The following is a 17,400-nucleotide window of genomic DNA, read 5'->3' on the forward strand; positions in this document are numbered from 1 at the left end:
TGCGTGTGGCTGGTGGGGGAGCGTGTGCGACGCACTCACAAGGCCAAGATAAAGAGCGGGGCTTGGCCGGCGTCCCCGGCGGTGACCTGTTTCTCTGGGAAGCAGATGCTTGCTTTTGCAAAGGGAAGTTTGCCTTCAGTGAAAGAATCGAGTGTGGCCTGGGCTGCCCCATGGGGCTCCCGCGTCCTCCTCCAGCGCCCCCCGCCTGGGGGGGTGGCTCAGAGCCGAAGGTCCCTCGTAGGCCCCGCAGCTCCCAGGCCTTCGGGAGGCCTGAGGAGGGTGTTGCTGGTGGCGTCCAGGTCTCTGCCCTGAGCCGCGTTTGCGCCTCCGCCTCCAGCGAGGCACTGGGAGCCCTGGACAGAGGCTGGAGACGCCTGGCTTCACCGGGCAGTTGGCTGGGGAGAGCCCGGAGCAAAAGAGAAGCTATTAAAATGCCTCGCCGTCGCCCCCAGCGAAAAACCCGTCCTCTCCAAATCTCCTGGGCTTGCGGCATAATCTTAATTAATATAATTGATTCATATTGCACCTGCGAGAACAGAAAAAAATTGATTCCAACCCTCAACCCCACAAATGGCTTAGAGCTATTGGATGGAGCACGACGCGGCTGTGATTTGGGGAGTGATTTAGTGCCGAGCTTCCCCAACTCCGTCTGCCTGGGCTCTTTCATTTATTATTTATGTCCTCGTGGTCCCGCTGGGACCCGGGTGGCGCCCCTCATGGCGCCTCCAGGCTTCTGAGGGACTTCATCTCGGATCCAGGTCAGGAGTGGAGGGGCTTTCCTGAAACCATCCAACACGCAGGTCCACGGTGTAAAAACGCAGCTCAGATGATTGCCCGAGGCCTCGTCATCGGATGGGCTGTGTGTGTGACTGGGTGTGCTTAAGTGTCCAAGCGTGTGTGAATCTAAGAGTGATGTGGAAACGTGAGATTGCGTGTGAACGGGAGTGTGTATATGAATGTGTGATTGTTAATGTGTATGAAATGTAGAAAGGATCTGTGTCAATGAGTGTGTGAGTTATGTGAGTGTGTGTGAGTGTGCATGAGTGAGTGTGTGTGTGTTCGTGGGAGCTCCTGCTCTCAAGTGAGGATCCTACCAGTAAACAGCGCACCTATTTTCTCCCGGATTGAGGAACAGTTTGCGGGCCGGGTAACTGATCAGCGTCCTGTGTGCGCCAGCCTTTGCCCTAGAAACATCCAGGGTAGCTGGGTGTAGCTGCGGATATGGAGAGCAGGGACGCACACCCAGAGCACCTGGGCATCCCTCGAACAATGCTGCTGCAGCGAGTTGGGGGAGGAGATCCCTAAAGTTCCTACTGGCCCGAGATGCCAGGGAGGCCAGGTTTAGAGCCCCAGGCAGCTTGTAGGGGAAATGGCTTCTCGAGGAATCAGCACCTTGGACAATTCCCCCTTCTCTAGCGGTAGGGAGTTATCAGCAGTAGGGAGTTTCAGCAAAACCACTCCCCTTCCAGCAGCTTTCGCCTTTTCCTGTTTGCCTTCTTTCTCAAAAAGACTGAGCACCAAATCGAACTTTTAATCAGAGAGCTCCGTAAATCTGCAATTAGTTAGCCACCTTCTTTTCAGAATAAGGTTCCTGGAAAGGTAGATACCCAGGTTCAGGGGTGGGGGAAGGGCTTAAGCTATAATTTGAGCTAGGGAGTCTGAAACAAAGAAATGATAATAACTTTCAGAGAGAGTGTGTGTCACTCTTCTAATATTTGCATGTATTTGCCACACAAAAAACATAATGAACTCTTTTTGCTGTGCACAGAAATAATAAAATATTTAAACATGTTTGTGATATTGCTTTTGTTTTATGGAACACACGTTTAATTGATAATAAATATTTTTTCTATCAGCGTCATTATATCAACTCTCCAGTTATTTCATATTATAAACAATTTCTATTAAATCAATGGGGGAAATAAACCCGCTAAAGTTAAATGGCATCATCTACTCAGATTTAGTGAGCCACACAATTAATTTAAATCATACTAGATTTAAAATTACAGCTTAATACACATGACATACAAAATATATTGGAAAAAGTCTAATAGAGTTGTGACTCGGAGAAGAACAAGCACCTTTGGTAATTTAAACATCTTAGAAACGTACACCATACACCCTCCCCCACGATTGATCTAATTTTCAAACTTCATCATTATTAGCAATCAGGATCCTTATTAAATTTTATTTAGACTTTGTTGTAATGAAAAGTATAATTTTTTATTCAAGAATTCAGATAGTTTCACCTTCATTAAATAACATGTTTTTGTTCCTCTTTAACAAATACATTTTCACATGAATTAAATATTGATAATTTGACCTTTTGTGTCTTTAATCAAAGGGGGGAAATTCCAAATGTAGATCTTGGAGTTTGGCCCTGGTGGGTCTTTCCGCTTGAATAGGCGCTGAGATTAAAGGAGTCAAACTTCCTCTTTCACTGCTTTCTCCTTGCACTAATTGCTTATGCAAAAAATGCAGATTTGTATTAATTAGTAACTCCACTGATTAGTTCTGTGGTATTTTCACATAATAAATCATGCTGCAGACATGAATTTTGGCACATCACCCAGTAGTGGCTCAGGCTGCAATACGAATTTCATATTAAAATAAAATTTCTGACTAAATCTACCTTTCCCATGCAGGTACTGTGAGCAGCCACCTGCTGAGAGCACCTGCCATGGGAAATTACTTTCACTCGGTGACAAGCCACTTTGGGGGCCCAACTAGGACAGTCTGATTAGGTTAGACTACAGTAATAAACAAATAAATAAACACATACAGACATAGCTAAATAACACAAATGTGCTTAAGCTCTGGGTATTTTGTACGCAATGATGTTATAACAGAGGATCTACTTGTAATGGACGAAATGTTTTAAAACAACTTCCCAGTTTATGGATGAAATACCTCAATCTATTTTTTTCCTGTGAGATCTTTGCTCCTTTATGACATGGTCTGATAGTCTGAGACTCATTCATCACATCTGCTCATTGACTTATCCTTTCCTTAGGCAGGCAGGCTGGTTTTGAAAGAAAAAGAGGGACCAGAAAGTCATCAGGGGGAGGAGTGTAAATGCTGAGCGCCATCTTTAAGGGAATTGTCCACCCCTTCCATCCTAGTGTATGGCGAGAAAGTATGAGGTCAGGCACCACAGTTGCCTGACATAGATCACATTCTTCTCTCTCCATTGGTAACTACATGAGCTTCTACACAACTCCTTTCCCTTTCCTTGAAACCTTTAATTTGATGAGTCAGATTACAACCAATATTCCAAGATTATAAATTAGACCAAGGTGTCTTCTGTCCCCCAACCAGACCCTCTTTTCTCGTCACTGGTGACACCTTTCCAAGTCCCCTCAGGTGCTTTCCATACCTTTTGCCCTTTGTGACCCATGTCTACTATTGAAGCAAGAAGTTCATGAGTTTTAAGAGGAGAGAAAGAGAGAGAAGGAATGATGAGAGTGGTGAAGATAAAGATGCTTAATCTGTGCCCCTACTGGAGTGCTTGCAAAATCACAGGGTACAGGAAAAAGGAAGAATACTTAATATTGACATTCAGAGATGAACAAAGGCTAAGGGAGGTATATTCTGGATGGAGGCTGGGGCACATGCTCTGCTACAGTTGTAGTCTCTCTGCCTCCCTTCAAGACTGGTCCTCAGGCTGTGGCGGATGTGGCTGTGAGTGAGGAGACGCAGCCTCTAGGGAGGCTCTTTTTAGCCATTATGTACCAAACATTTCAGATGCTGTGATGGTGAAATAAAAAGGTTATGCATATTTTATCTATTTGCAATAGATGTGGAAAACTTTTTTCAAAGAACTAAGATGATGTCAGAAGAGGAAATATAATTTAAAGCAGCCCTCTCTTAAGTCAAATATGTGTGTATTTTCTCTTTTGAATTCACTCCCGTTTCCCCTTTCATATGGCTTGACATGGACAAGGTAGATCCTCTGATGGGAAAAAAAACAACAACACAAAAAACATCCTGTGTTTTCTGTCATTCACAACACTGGGAAGTGGCCAGGCCTGAGCAATGGCTCTAAAGTTGCTGTAGTTATTATAAATAATGTGGCAATGAACATAGTCTTTCGAATGAGTGTTTTGGGTTTCTTTGGATATATTCCTAGAAGTGGAATATTTGAATCATAAGGCAACAGACTTGTGTTGAGTGACAGGTGTATTTCAAGAATTTTATACTGTATGTCTCATAGTAAACATTAAACTAGTATTTATTTGTTAAGGATTGTGCTAAATAATTTAGAAAAGTTATGTCATTTAATTCTCAAAATAGCTCTATAAGTAAGTTCCTTCCTTCCTTCCTTCCTTCCTTCCTTCCTTCCTTCCTTCCTTCCTTCCTTCCTTCCTTCCTTCCTTCCTTCCTTCCTTCCTTCCTTTTTCTTTCTTTCTTTTTTGTTAATCCTCACCTGAGGATATTTTCCCATTGATTTTTAGAGAGAGAGGAAAAGACAGAGAGAAACACTGGTTGCCTCCTGCATGCGCCCCAACCCAGGCCCAGGCCCGGAAGGAGCCTGCAACCAAGTTATGTGCCCTTGACCGGAATCGAACCCAGGATCCTTTAGTCCACAGGCTGCTGCTCTATCCACTGAGCCAAACCGGTTAGGGCATTACTTTAATTATTATTTGCATACTATAGATGAGGAAACAGAGAAGTTAAATAGCTTGTTTAAAGTTATACATCTAGAAAAGGATAGAGCTCTTTTACTTTTTATCCAGATAAATTAACAATGAAGAATAGCAAGTATTTTTTAAGTTTGTCCTTATTGTTGAAAATATTACAGATATTCCCTTTTCTCCCCATTGACCCTCTCCACCACCCCACCCCCACTCCTGCCCCCGGGCCTTCTCTACACTACTGTGCGTGTCCATGGGTTATACATATAAGCTCTTTCATTAATCTTTCCCCATGCACCCTCCCCCACCCCTGCCTTTCCTCTGAGATTCATCAGTCTGTTCTATGCTTCTGTCTCTGGATCTATTTTGTTCATCAGTTTATTTTGTTCATTAGATTCCACATATGAGTGAGATCATGTGATAGTTGTCTTTCTCTGACTGGCTTATTTCACTTAGCATAATGCTCTCCAGGTCCCTCCATGATGACTCAAAGGGTAGGAGATCCTTCTTTTTCACAGCTGCAGAGTATTCCACGGTATAAATGTACCACAGTGTTTTTTTTTTATCCACTCATCTACTGATGGGCACTTGGGCTGTTTCCAGATCTTAGCTATTGTAAATTGTGCTGCTATGAACATAGGGGTGCATACATTCTTTCCGATTGGTGCTTCGGGGTTCTTAGGATATATTTCTACAAGTGGGATCACTGGGTCAAATGGCAGTTCCATATTTACATTTTTGAGGAAACTCCATACTGTTCTCTATAGTGGCTACACCCAGTCTCCATTCTCACCATTAGTGTGCTAGGGTTCCCTTTTCTCCACATCCTCACCAGCACTTGTCATTTGTTGGTTTGTTGATGGTAGCCATTCTGACAGGGGTGAGGTGATACCTCATTTGTGTTTTAATTTGCATCTCTCTGGTGATTAGTGACTTTGAGCATTTTTTCATATACCTCTAGGCCATCTGTATGTCCCCTTTGGAGAAGTGTCTATTTAGGTCTTTGCCCATTTTTTAATTGGATTGCTTGTCTTCCTTTTGTTAAGTTGTATGACTTCTTTATATATTTTGGAAATTAACTCCTTATCAGATGGTTTTCAGAAAACCTGGTAGCCCACCATGTCCTGGGCCCACTTTTCTTTCAGCATTATGATCCTCTCTATTCCTATAACGTTTTAGCCTGTCACCCCACAGTCATACAAAATACATGCTGTACTTTCTACTTATAGCAGTTATAATGGGTCAGTTCACTCAGCACCCAACCTAACAATGCTCATGCATGCTTTTCTACAGTCTGGAAAGCTACCACAAAGGAATAAATTTAAAATGTTTCCTGTACTTCCTAGATGTGGTATATGTTTTGCTAATCAGATGCATTAGGCTTTGATTCAGAACCAAGTTACCTGGGGAGTCAGAGGACAGGGGATTTACTTGGCTGCAACAAATTCTGGTGCAAAATATGGAAGTCAGCAGATGTGGTGATGGCTTTCTAATTTGCTAGCCCCCCGACTCTAGAAAGACAGCAGTTTTCTTAATAGCCTACTTCTGTGATATAGTTTTAGATATTGCGCCTGGAATGTCACGATATAGTCTGGTTTTTTTTTCAGGCTTCTTAATCTTTCTGTAAATTAGCTATATCCATCATGAAATTCATTTGTATGGATTCTACATAAAGTTGATTACACTGCCTGTAATTAAAAACCCTTTCCTGTTTAGTAATTGGTACCAGAGCAGTTTATGGGCAATGGAACATTAACAAGATGGGAATATGTGATTAGTTGATTTAAAAAAATATATAATCGGGTTAAAGCTATTAAAGAAGATGACAGTAATCCATGAGACCCAGCAATAAATTAGTTGATTAACTTATCACCTGTGGTCACCTGGAATGAAGTGCCACCCGGAGTTGCTGCATCAGTGACAGACACCTGAGCTGCATTGAAGAGGTTCATGCATTCCAGAGGATGGGAAGTAAATTCAAGGAAAATTTAGGAGCTTGCCACTTCAGTGAAGAGTCTGGGGTTCCTTTCGAGTGGGGCACACCAGGATATTTCTTTCAAAGTAAAAGACAATTTATTTTATACCACCTACCATTATGATTGTTATGCAAATTTTCATGAAAAATTATTGAATTGTAGCCCTAGCTGGTTTGGCTCAGTGGATAGAGCATTGACCCACAGACTTAAGGGTCCTGGGTTCAATTCTGGTCAAGGGCACGTGCTCAGTTGCAGGCTAGATTCCCAGCCCTGGTTGGGGTGCATGCGGGAGGAACCAATTGATGTGTCTCTCTCACATTGATGTTTCTCTCTCTCTGTCTTTCCTTCTCCCTTCCACTCTCTCTAAAAATCAATGGAAAAAATATCCTTGGGTGAGGATTAACAACAACAAAAAATGTTTTGAATTGTATTAAATTCAATTAAAAATGAAGGGAAGGTAAATAAAGCCATGGTTCTTATCCATAGTTAACCAACTTTGGAAATGCTTTTGGTGGTTACAAACAGTTTAGACAAGACCTTATGCGCTGCACAATTTAAACACATTGTATACAGTATGGGATAAGGGAGCCATAAACTATTTGCCATATCAATAAGATATATTATTTGCAAAGCTAGAAGGTAACTAGCAAATGTGAAATATGGAAGTCAAAGATGCAAGGAGAAAATGTGCTTGGTGAAATAAAATGAGAAACTAGACAAGTAGAATAAAATGAAAGTAATATTCATGTACAGGATTTTAAATTAAGAAGTGAAAGAGCCCTAACCGGTTTGGCTCAAGGCATAGAGCGTCAGCCCTCGAACTGAAGGGTCCCAGGTTCGATTCTGGTCAAGGTCATGTACCTTGGTTGTGGGTTCGATCCCCAGTAGGGGGCATGCAGGAGGCAGCTGATCAATGTTTCTCTCTCATCGATGTTTCTGACTCTCTATGCCTCTCCCCTCCTCTCTGTAAAATCAATAAAATATATATATTTTTTAAAGTGAAAGAACCCTCACACTTTGCTCATGAGAATACGAAATGGTACAGACACTATAGAAACAGTCTGACAATTTCTCAAAAAGTTGGAGTTACCACATGGCCTAACCACTCTACTCCTAGGTACATCCCCAAGAAAACTGAAAACATGTGTTTATACAAAAACTTTCACACCAATGTTTATTGTAACATTATTCATAATGGCCAAAAAGTAGAAACAACTCAAATTTCTATCACCTGATGAATGGAGAAATAAATGTGGTGTATCCACACAATAAAATATTATTCAGCCATTAAAAGTAGTAAGTCCTGCCCAGGCAGTGTGGCTCAGTGGTTGAGCATTGACCTATGAACTAGGAGGTCAAGTTTTGATTCCCAGTCAGGGCATACTCCTGGGTTGCAGGCTCCATCCCCAGTGGGGGATGTGCAGAAGGCAGCCGGTCAGTGATTCTCTCTCATCATTGATGTTTCTATCTCTCTCTTCCTCCCTCTTCCTCTCCGAAATCAATCTGCTCTGAGCGGGCCTAAGCCATCAGTCGGACATCTTTAGTGCTGCCACAGAGGCAGGAGAGGCTCCCGCTGCCGTTGTGCTCACCAGCCGTGAGCCCAGCTTCTGGGCTTTAGGCTGAGCAGTGCTCACCCTGTGGGAGCGCACTGACCACCAGGGGGAAACTCCTGCATTGAGCGTCTGCCCCCTGGTGGTCAGTATGCGTCATAGCAACCGGTCATTCTGCCGTTCAGTCAATTTGCATATTAGCCTTTTATTATATAGGATGAAAGAAGTCAGATACAAAGGGCTCATGTTGTATATTTCCATTTATATAAAATATTTAGACTACTTCATAGCTATAAAGATGGAAAGTAGATTACTAGTTTCAGGGATTGGGAAGAAGGGAGAATGGTAAGTGACTACTTCTTTTGGGGGTGTTGAAAATAGTCTGGAATTAAATAATGGTAATGGTTATGCAATCTTGTGACTATATGAAAAAAACTGGATTATATACTTTAAACTGGTGAATTTTATAGGATGAGAATTGTATTTCAATTTAAAGAAGTAGAAGATACAATTGCAATATCTCATTGCTTGCCTTGTATGATACGATATGCACCTGGTTTTCCTCCTCCCTCTCTGGCCATTCTTTTTATTTTTTGCCTCATATCTTTTTATTTTATTTTATTTACTAGAGGCCTGATGCATGAAATTCATGCAAAGGACTCTGCCCTTGCAGCCCCAGCTTCACCCGGAAGGTCGTCCGGAAGGATGTCTGAAAGGTCATTTGGCTGTCTGGTCTAATTAGCATATTATGCTTTTATTATTATAGATTATTATTTTTAATCTTTATTGCTGGAAGTAAAACATAAGTCCCTTTTTTTCCCCAATTGACCTCTTCCCCCACCACCGCTCTCACCCCCCAAGCCTTCACCACCCTATTGTCTGTGTCTATGGATTATGCATATGCACATATGAATTCATTGGTTGACCCCTCACCCTCACCCTCTGCCTTCCCTCTGAGTTTTGTTCAATGTTTCTTTGTCTCTGGGTCTATTTTTATTCATCAGTTTATGTTGTTCATTAGATTCCATATATGAGTGAGATCATGTGATACTTATCTTTCTCTGACTGGCTTATTTCGCTTAGCATAATGCTTTCTAGATCCATCCATGCTGTTGGGAATGGTAAGAGTTCCTTTTTTTCCCCCTATGGCCATTCTTTATGAATTATGTGCAGGATTCTTTTATTTGGCCTTCCCTTAAATCTTGGTTTTCCTGAGGGTTTTCTTCAAGCTGTCTTCTGTTTTCTTCTCATATAATCTCTAGATCAGGTAGTAAGTCAGCCATTGCTTTGAACAGTTCTAATATGCACAAACTTCATTTACTATGGTTTACTTTAATAATACCAGTTCCCCCCAAATAGTTCACATTTCAGTTACACAGTATCCTATATAATAAAAGCCTAATATGCTAAGTGTCTGACCGTTCATTCAACCGTTAGACCAGTTGCTATGATGCACACTGACCATCAGGGGGCAGACGCTCTGACCAGTAGGTTAGCTTGCTGCTGGGGTCTGGCTGATCGAGACTGAGCAAGACAGGCCGGACACACCCTGGAGCCCTCCCGAAATCACTCCCCGGCCCCAATACTGCACCAGTGGGGTCCCTCAGCCTGGCCTGCACCCTCTCACAACCCGGGACCCCTTGGGGGATGTCCTCAGGCCAGGCTGAGGGACCCCACCGGTGCACGGATCCGTGCACTGGGCCTCTAGTATTAACTAGAATTAGTTAAAGTATAAACTTCACAGCTCGCTGCACAAATCCCCACATCAACAACAGATCACTTCTTCCAAACTCTGCTGGTGATTGGCCATTGCACATCGGTTATTCAGTTCATGCTCAGACAATCCTTGTCTCTCAGTAATAAACTCATGTGACATTTAATAGAAGTTAATAATAGAAAAAATGAAAGTGCAGCAAAAAAATAAAATTAAAGATGATGATGCTGGGAATGAACTTGGATGTGGTTAGGAGACTTGAAGATTTGAAGGTGGAGACAGCTGGACATCACTAGGACAAGACCTGGGCTGCATGAAGTCACTGAATGAATGATATTTTAAAAAGTCCAATGAATCAAAAACAAGGCAAAGTGGCTGCAACACTGCTTAGTTTAAGTTGTACTCAGAACAGAAAGCTGCTGATGGTGGAAATGGATCGTTTACTTCTATTTTGAAGACAATCATGAAAAAATCCAATCAGTGTAACTAGCATTTAGGCCAACACTGAAGTTAGGTGCTGCATTGAAAGAAAAAGGTAATTACCAGGAAGAACCTTCTGCTGCCAGTAAAGTTGATTTCATTGTTTTAGAAATTAGCAAGACTTTTCAGAATTCCAATGGGATGTAGAGCTAAAAAGAAATAGCCCACTGTAGGAAGGTTGACATTTGCTATTCAAGAGACTCTAGACACGCAGCCATGGGAAGTTCATGAAGGGAAGTGCATCAATGTAGAGGACAGTGGTGGTGACAAAAAGGATGATGTGGAAGAGGAAGTGGTGCTGGCAAGAAACTTCAAGTAAAAGGAAATCGCAGATGTTTCACAGCATGGAAAGTACAGAAGATAAAATGTTGGAAGCTGGTCCAAACCTGAAGGGAGTATGATGTCACAAAGGCACAATAAAGGTGCTCTCTCTACACCTGAAGTTGTGGTGAGAAGGCAAAAAGGAATCAAATGCCTTTTGAAAGTTCATTGCAGAGAAATTTTAATAAAAACACTTTAATTCTCAGTGTTTCTGATGTTTTAAATTTCTGTGTACCAAATAAATATTAGTTTTATCACATTTTCATTTCCGAACAATAAGAGAGGTGTAGATGTTTTGACAAAACATTTGAAAGGTCACAGACCAATTAATTATTAAGATCGTTGTATGGTTTCAGCTGGCAAGGTCATAGCTATGGTCCTAGATTACATGCAAAATGAGGACTGTCTGACTGCCTTATGATGCAGGTACAGAAAACTCAAGTCAAATTAGCTTAAGAAAAAAGGCTTTTTTTTTTAGCTCACATAATTGAAAAGTCCAAGGTTAGGTCTTATTTCTAGCATGACTAGATTCAGGACTGAAATAACATAAAAATAATCCTCCCCCCCCTTTTTTTTTCATCTCAAATCTATGTGGTGGTTACCTTCTCGTGCTCTATGTGATGATGGCCTCCAGTGACTGTCACTCTCATGGTAGCAGGATGGTCCAGTAGCTCTAATTTTATATTTTTCCAGGTTCCAGTCTAATGGAATCAAGCAGAATAAGCCTTTTTGTTATCAGTAGCTCCTGTACAAGTCCCTAGATTCCCATTTATTTTCCTACCTCGGGCTGCCACTCCTCTACCCCAATCACTGTGGCCAGGTGTGTGTAGGGGTCTTCTACTTACAACTGGATCTCATGTTCTATACTTGGGGCCAGAGAGGAACCCCCACCCAAATTTCACAGACTGTCAGTGAGGAAGTGCAAGATACTCAAAACCAAGGGAAATGTGCTGGCAGACAAACCATAAATGTTCGTGGCATTCTCCTTGGTAATCATCCCACTCCTACAGTTTTAATTATCCTCTGTATGCGAGTGGCTCTGAGCTCTGTCTCCAGAAATAGTGACCTATATTCCCAATTCCTTGTTAGACGATTTCCCTTGGATTCACTGCAAGCACCTGAAAACCAATGCGTCTGAAGGTGAACCCCCTATGTCCCCTCACCCTCAGCCCCAGCCAAATCTGTCTCCTTTGTTCCCCATCTCAATGAATGCCATCCCTGTCCAGCCCAGTTTTCCAGGGCCACAGCTTGACTCTTGACTCTCTCTTATAATCCACTAAAGTCAATCACCAATAAATTCTTGTTAATTGTGCCCCCAGTATCCCTGAAATCAACCCATTTCTTTCTGTCCATATTTCTCTTACCCCATTTTGGCTCCCATCTTTATCTTTTGACTGCATCACTGTGGTAGCCTCATTTTCTTCGTTTTTTGTTGTTGAGGTGCCAGTGTGCCCATCTCAGGTCAATGGATCTTAATGGGGTGATCCAATCATAGCAACCCTGTCTCCTCCTTTCCCAGTCTCCCTTGTAGCTGGGATAGTCATCTGGTCTGTCCTGACCAATGAGCCATAAGGAGAAGTCTGCTGGGGAAGATTTGTTTCCTGCAGCTTTCTATTTCTGTTTTCCTGGGAAGAGAAGATGATGCAGCTCCATCTCAATTCCATTGGGGGAGACCAAGTGAATTGCAGAAATATTGCTGGGTGTCTTTAAGTTTCTGAATCAACACCACAGCCACCTACCTTGAACCTGTTTGTTATATGAGAAAAATAAAGCAGTATCAGGAAGCTGCTGTTAATGAAGGATGTAGAAATTGAGTTGTCTATTGTAGTAGGTTCTTGAATAATGTTATTTCATTCAACATCGTTTCATTATAACGTTGATGAGATGCCACAGGAAGTTAACTTCTTCACATCAATTAGCCTGTAGTAAAACTGGTTTTGTTGTTTATAATTTCACTTAACATCTGAGAACCTATCAATAACATTACAAGAGGACTTACTGTAGTTATAGCTGCACACAAGCCTCTCTGATATTGGATGAAATGAGAGTTGTCAAGGCTTTTCTCTGGTTTCTGAGTTTATCAATTAGCTAAATGGTGCAGGAAAGCCTGGGGGCGGAACAGGGTTAAAAAGAAATTGTTGGGCTAAAGATTGTTTATGCTAAATGTGATGGGTGTGGGTACATCCTAGTGACAAGTAAGCCATTCCATATACATGTTCAAAATTGAGAGAGAGAGCTCTGGCCTGTAGGCACAGATTTACAAATCATTAGCATAATTAATATTAATAGATCAATGCATCTAAGAAGATAAAGATACAATAAAAGTATATTGCATAGGAAAACATACCTTCCAAGCACAAATATGACATTTAATTCTCATCCCATATATAGGGATATAGGGTTCTGGAGCTGGGATGGTATCTGGCTGCCCAATTTGGAAATCCAGTGGCAGTATCTTGATTAAGATTCCCTAAAAGCAGGCCTGGGAGGTTATTCCAGAAGACATAAGCTAGGGGAATGGGTAAGTGGCATTGGAAAATGAAGAAAGTTAATAAAAAGATGTGTTAGGTAATTGCTACTGTGGGTAACGGAGCTTAATATTGTTGGAGAAATGATGGACCTATGGTGGAACAGGCCTCGGATATCCCACTTGAGTGTGAGGAGCTGAGGTACACCAATTTCTTCTTTCTCTCCCTCCGCTTTAGTGAGGTATAATTGACAAATAAAAGTATCAGGTATTTAAAGCTGTACACACCAATTTCTGTCAGTCCTTGGTAAGGGTTGTTCCCATGCACATGGGCAGAGCAGACTCTGCAATGAGATGCAGGTGCTAGCAGCTAACAGTCTGGGCAGCATGTACTACCATGACAAGGTCCTGGGGGCTCCAACAGGGTGTCAACAGCAGCTAATATGAGCAGAATCAAAGCCAGGAAGGCCATGGGACACAAATGGGAGCAGCCAGAAAGGAGTAAGAAACATTGAAACAGGAGAAGAGACAGAACTTAAGTGAATTTTCTGAGCCAAACAAAGCATCTGCAATGACTTAGAGCATTCCAGCAGCCTTGGGTTCCAGGAAGAAGGGGTTATTAAAAGAGCTTACCTGCCCTGAACAGAAGGGATGCTATGAAATCAAGGCCATGGGACACAAATGGGAGCAGCCAGAAAGGAGTAAGAAACATTGAAACAGGAGAAGAGACAGAACTTAAGTGAATTTTCTGAGCCAAACAAAGCATCTGCAATGACTTAGAGCATTCCAGCAGCCTTGGGTTCCAGGAAGAAGGGGTTATTAAAAGAGCTTACCTGCCCTGAACAGAAGGGATGCTATGCTATAGAAGTGCAACTTCAGTGGCATTTGAAGAGCAACCTCTGCTTTTCCTACTAATTCAATTCTGAGTAGACGAAACATGCATTTTTTCCCTTAGAAATTTTCTTGAGACAAAATGAAGGAAAGCAACCAAAACTGTCCACTGCTAAAATATTTTGCTCCATCTGTTCCAGTGAAAGGAAGATGTTTTATAAAAATTCTCTTGAGACTTTGGAAAGTAATATAAATGTATTCCTTTTTTTTGGTGATAATTTGCCAGTGGGTGACTTACTGTAGGTTTAATGCCAATGCACTGATGATCCAGAATGTTTAAAAGACCTTCCCATGCCAGAAAATGCCCTTAAATCCTTGGGAGGACTAGTACATTGTGATGTGAATAAAAAGGGAGCCAAAGGAGAGCCACACCTGGAATCAGAAGTGAAAGGAGTCTTATTTTTCTCAGGTTGCTCATACATTTTATTTTTATTTTTTAAAATTCTTTATTGTTTAAAGTATTACATAAGTCTCCTTTTCCCCCCATTGACCTCTCCCCGGCCACCCCCACCTCCCAGAACATACCCTCACCCCCCTACTGTCTGTGTCCATTGGTCATGCTCATATGCATGCATACAAGTCCTTTGGTTGACCTCTTACCCCCTCACCCCCACCTTCCCTCATAGGATACATACATTTTATTTTTGAAAACAAGCAAGTCTATATGCAGTAATATTTATTCCTCAGTGTTTTTGAACTTTCACATGTAGGAATCCAGAAGAGGAATATGTCACGGGACAGCTCATCTGTCTGGTGATTTAGAATTCATCAGGTCTGGGTGACCCAGCACTTCATACGATGTCTCCAGCTAGGGTCAAGCTTTCCTGTTGATTATTCAGGGGCTTTCTGTGAATGGAAATGGCCCTGAATACAACACAGGACCTGAGAGCTGGTTGATCCAGGAATATTTTCTTCCAGAGAGAATATAATGTTAGATCTGGTTATGAGACACAAAGAAGTGTAGTTGGCTGTACTGGAACATTTCACATATTTCTTGCAATAGCCCATCTGGCCTGGTGATGTTTGCAGTGCTGTTGTAAGGGTACAAGTGCTGGTCCTGCTCTGGCAGCGTCAACACCCAGGGAAAGACGTCTTTTTCATGGAAAAATCTCAGTTCTTTGTAGTAATGTGCCATGAGCCCTGACTGCACACAGCTTCCTTCTCCTCCTTTATTTATTTTTATTTAAGAGAGGAAGCACAGAAACTCCTAGTTCATTCTCTATGAATAACTTTCCCCAAATGGTGAGGAAAACAGAGCAAAATCATGTGTAAGGTAAGTAACTGTGATAAACAGCTTCTAGAAAGTTGTTACTTAAGTCAAAGCACTAGAATATGCATCCCTTTCAAGCAAAAATTGTCATAATTGAAAGAATTATCGAGCCATACCTCCCAGTTTCCTGCTAAAAAACAAACACACACATCGATAAAAACAGCAGACCAGCAAGGCTGGATTCAGCAGAGTCAGGAAGTGTGAGGATGGGGCACTGCCTGCCCTATTTGGACCTCTCCAGAAATGTCCTCCAGGGACTAAAGAGGTTGTTTTGAAAATAATTGCCAGATAGCCTATCAGTTCCTCCCCTTCTCCCCAAAATGATGCTGACAGAAGCCTCCTTTAAAAAACCTAATGTTCAAATTTTTACCTGCTCATTTGATGAGACTGACAAATTTACATTCCAGCTTCAAAATCTGCCATGGATTTTTAAAAAAATGTATCAATACATGGATGAGTTTTTCCGACATGGGACTAGGTGGGCCATATTTTCCCAGGATTTTCCACTTCCTTCCCATCAGTTTGACTTTGAACCAAGTTTGGGACTCATATATGCCTTTGGGCGCACGCCCGGGGGTGGGGGGGGGCGGGGCTGTAGATTTCCCTATCATTAATTACAGTCCTCCTTTTATAATTTAGGGACTTGTTGGGTAGAATGTCCTCTGGAATTTCAAGAACCATTTCTTTTCCAGAAGGTCTATTCCATTCTGTCTGATCTTTACCTTTCTGTTAATTTGAAGAAACTCTGAAAATATAGTCCCTTTAAGCAATTTCAAAGATCCCTCCTTTGGAATGAAGAAGTTAATCATGTAGCTTAGTTTATGTGATTTCACTCATTCCTTGGCCGCTTTTTCACCCTTTTTTTTGAACCCTGACTATGCCTCTGCTCTTTTACCCCGAGCTCTCCCAATTATGGGATATTCTTCCGGAAATCACCGTTTCTAGTTCCATATCTCTCTCTTTTCCCTTCATTTCTGTTGGTCTATTTTAATGAAATTGCCATGCAGGCATTCACTTTTTTTTTCAGTTGAATTTCATTCCAGAAATACTCAATTGATGATTGCTGTTTTCTTGTTCCTTTTTTTCTCAATCTTTATCTTCACCATTTACAGCCTAATTGTCACCCAAACCCTAACCACTGTTAGAATGCCTAACTAAATAGTAGCCTCTTCCGCCTCCTTTTATCACTGAACCCACATGATTTCCTTTTTGTTGCTAAGTCGTGTTATTTTTAAATGGCATGAGCTGCTTTTTCAAATCTTGTATTTATACCCCAATCAAATATGGCCTTAGATTTTCTCCTTTCCTTTGGCTTTAATTAACTAGGATCTTTATCTTCTGTCAAAAATTCAAAGTTTGGTAAAAGATATTTACTTCCACTTATATTTTGTATTCTTAGTTTTCTCTGTAACAGAATTTCACATGTCCATATAGAAACTGTGCTTAATTGCAATATAATAGTCCCTTGAAATTAGAGGGTGGTGAGCATCTGTTGGCTCATCTTATGACTCTGAAAATGGACGTTGACTCAAACATCCGTGATAAATCGTTAGCCATGAATCAGCCCTACATAATGTGGGACTACATGTCTCCCCCCCTCCTCCCCCCCAAGAGTTGTTGATCATTACACGGTGTTGGAATTCTACAAAATGACCATATACCCCTATTTCAGTGGCTTAACCTGATTCTTCTCTGCCATTTCCTGCTCAGGAAACTCCTAACTGTACTTCATCTGACTGCACAGCTGGCTTGCCGTTAGCAACCTCACATTCTATCCAAATGATCAAGCTGGTTGTCCAGCCAGCATATCCGTGGGTTTCATTATAGAACGTGCCCTAGTGACAGGAGGGAGTCAGACTTCTCTGAGTATCTCATCAATTAACAGAATGACAAGGAACCGTGAGCCTAGGATCTGTCTGGGTGGAGACATTTTTTTAAAGATTGGAAGCTCTGGCCTCACACCAATGTTCTCTTAGCTATCAGAAAATTTATTTTTTTGGAAACAACGGAAATTTAAAGGAATTCGATAGCTTTCTGCTTTTGTATTTTAATGAGAATATTTATTTCAAGTTCTGATTTCTCCATCCACCTCCCCAC

Source organism: Myotis brandtii, unplaced genomic scaffold, assembly GCF_000412655.1.
Source record: "Myotis brandtii unplaced genomic scaffold, ASM41265v1 scaffold112, whole genome shotgun sequence".
NCBI classification, from domain to species: domain Eukaryota; kingdom Metazoa; phylum Chordata; class Mammalia; order Chiroptera; family Vespertilionidae; genus Myotis; species Myotis brandtii.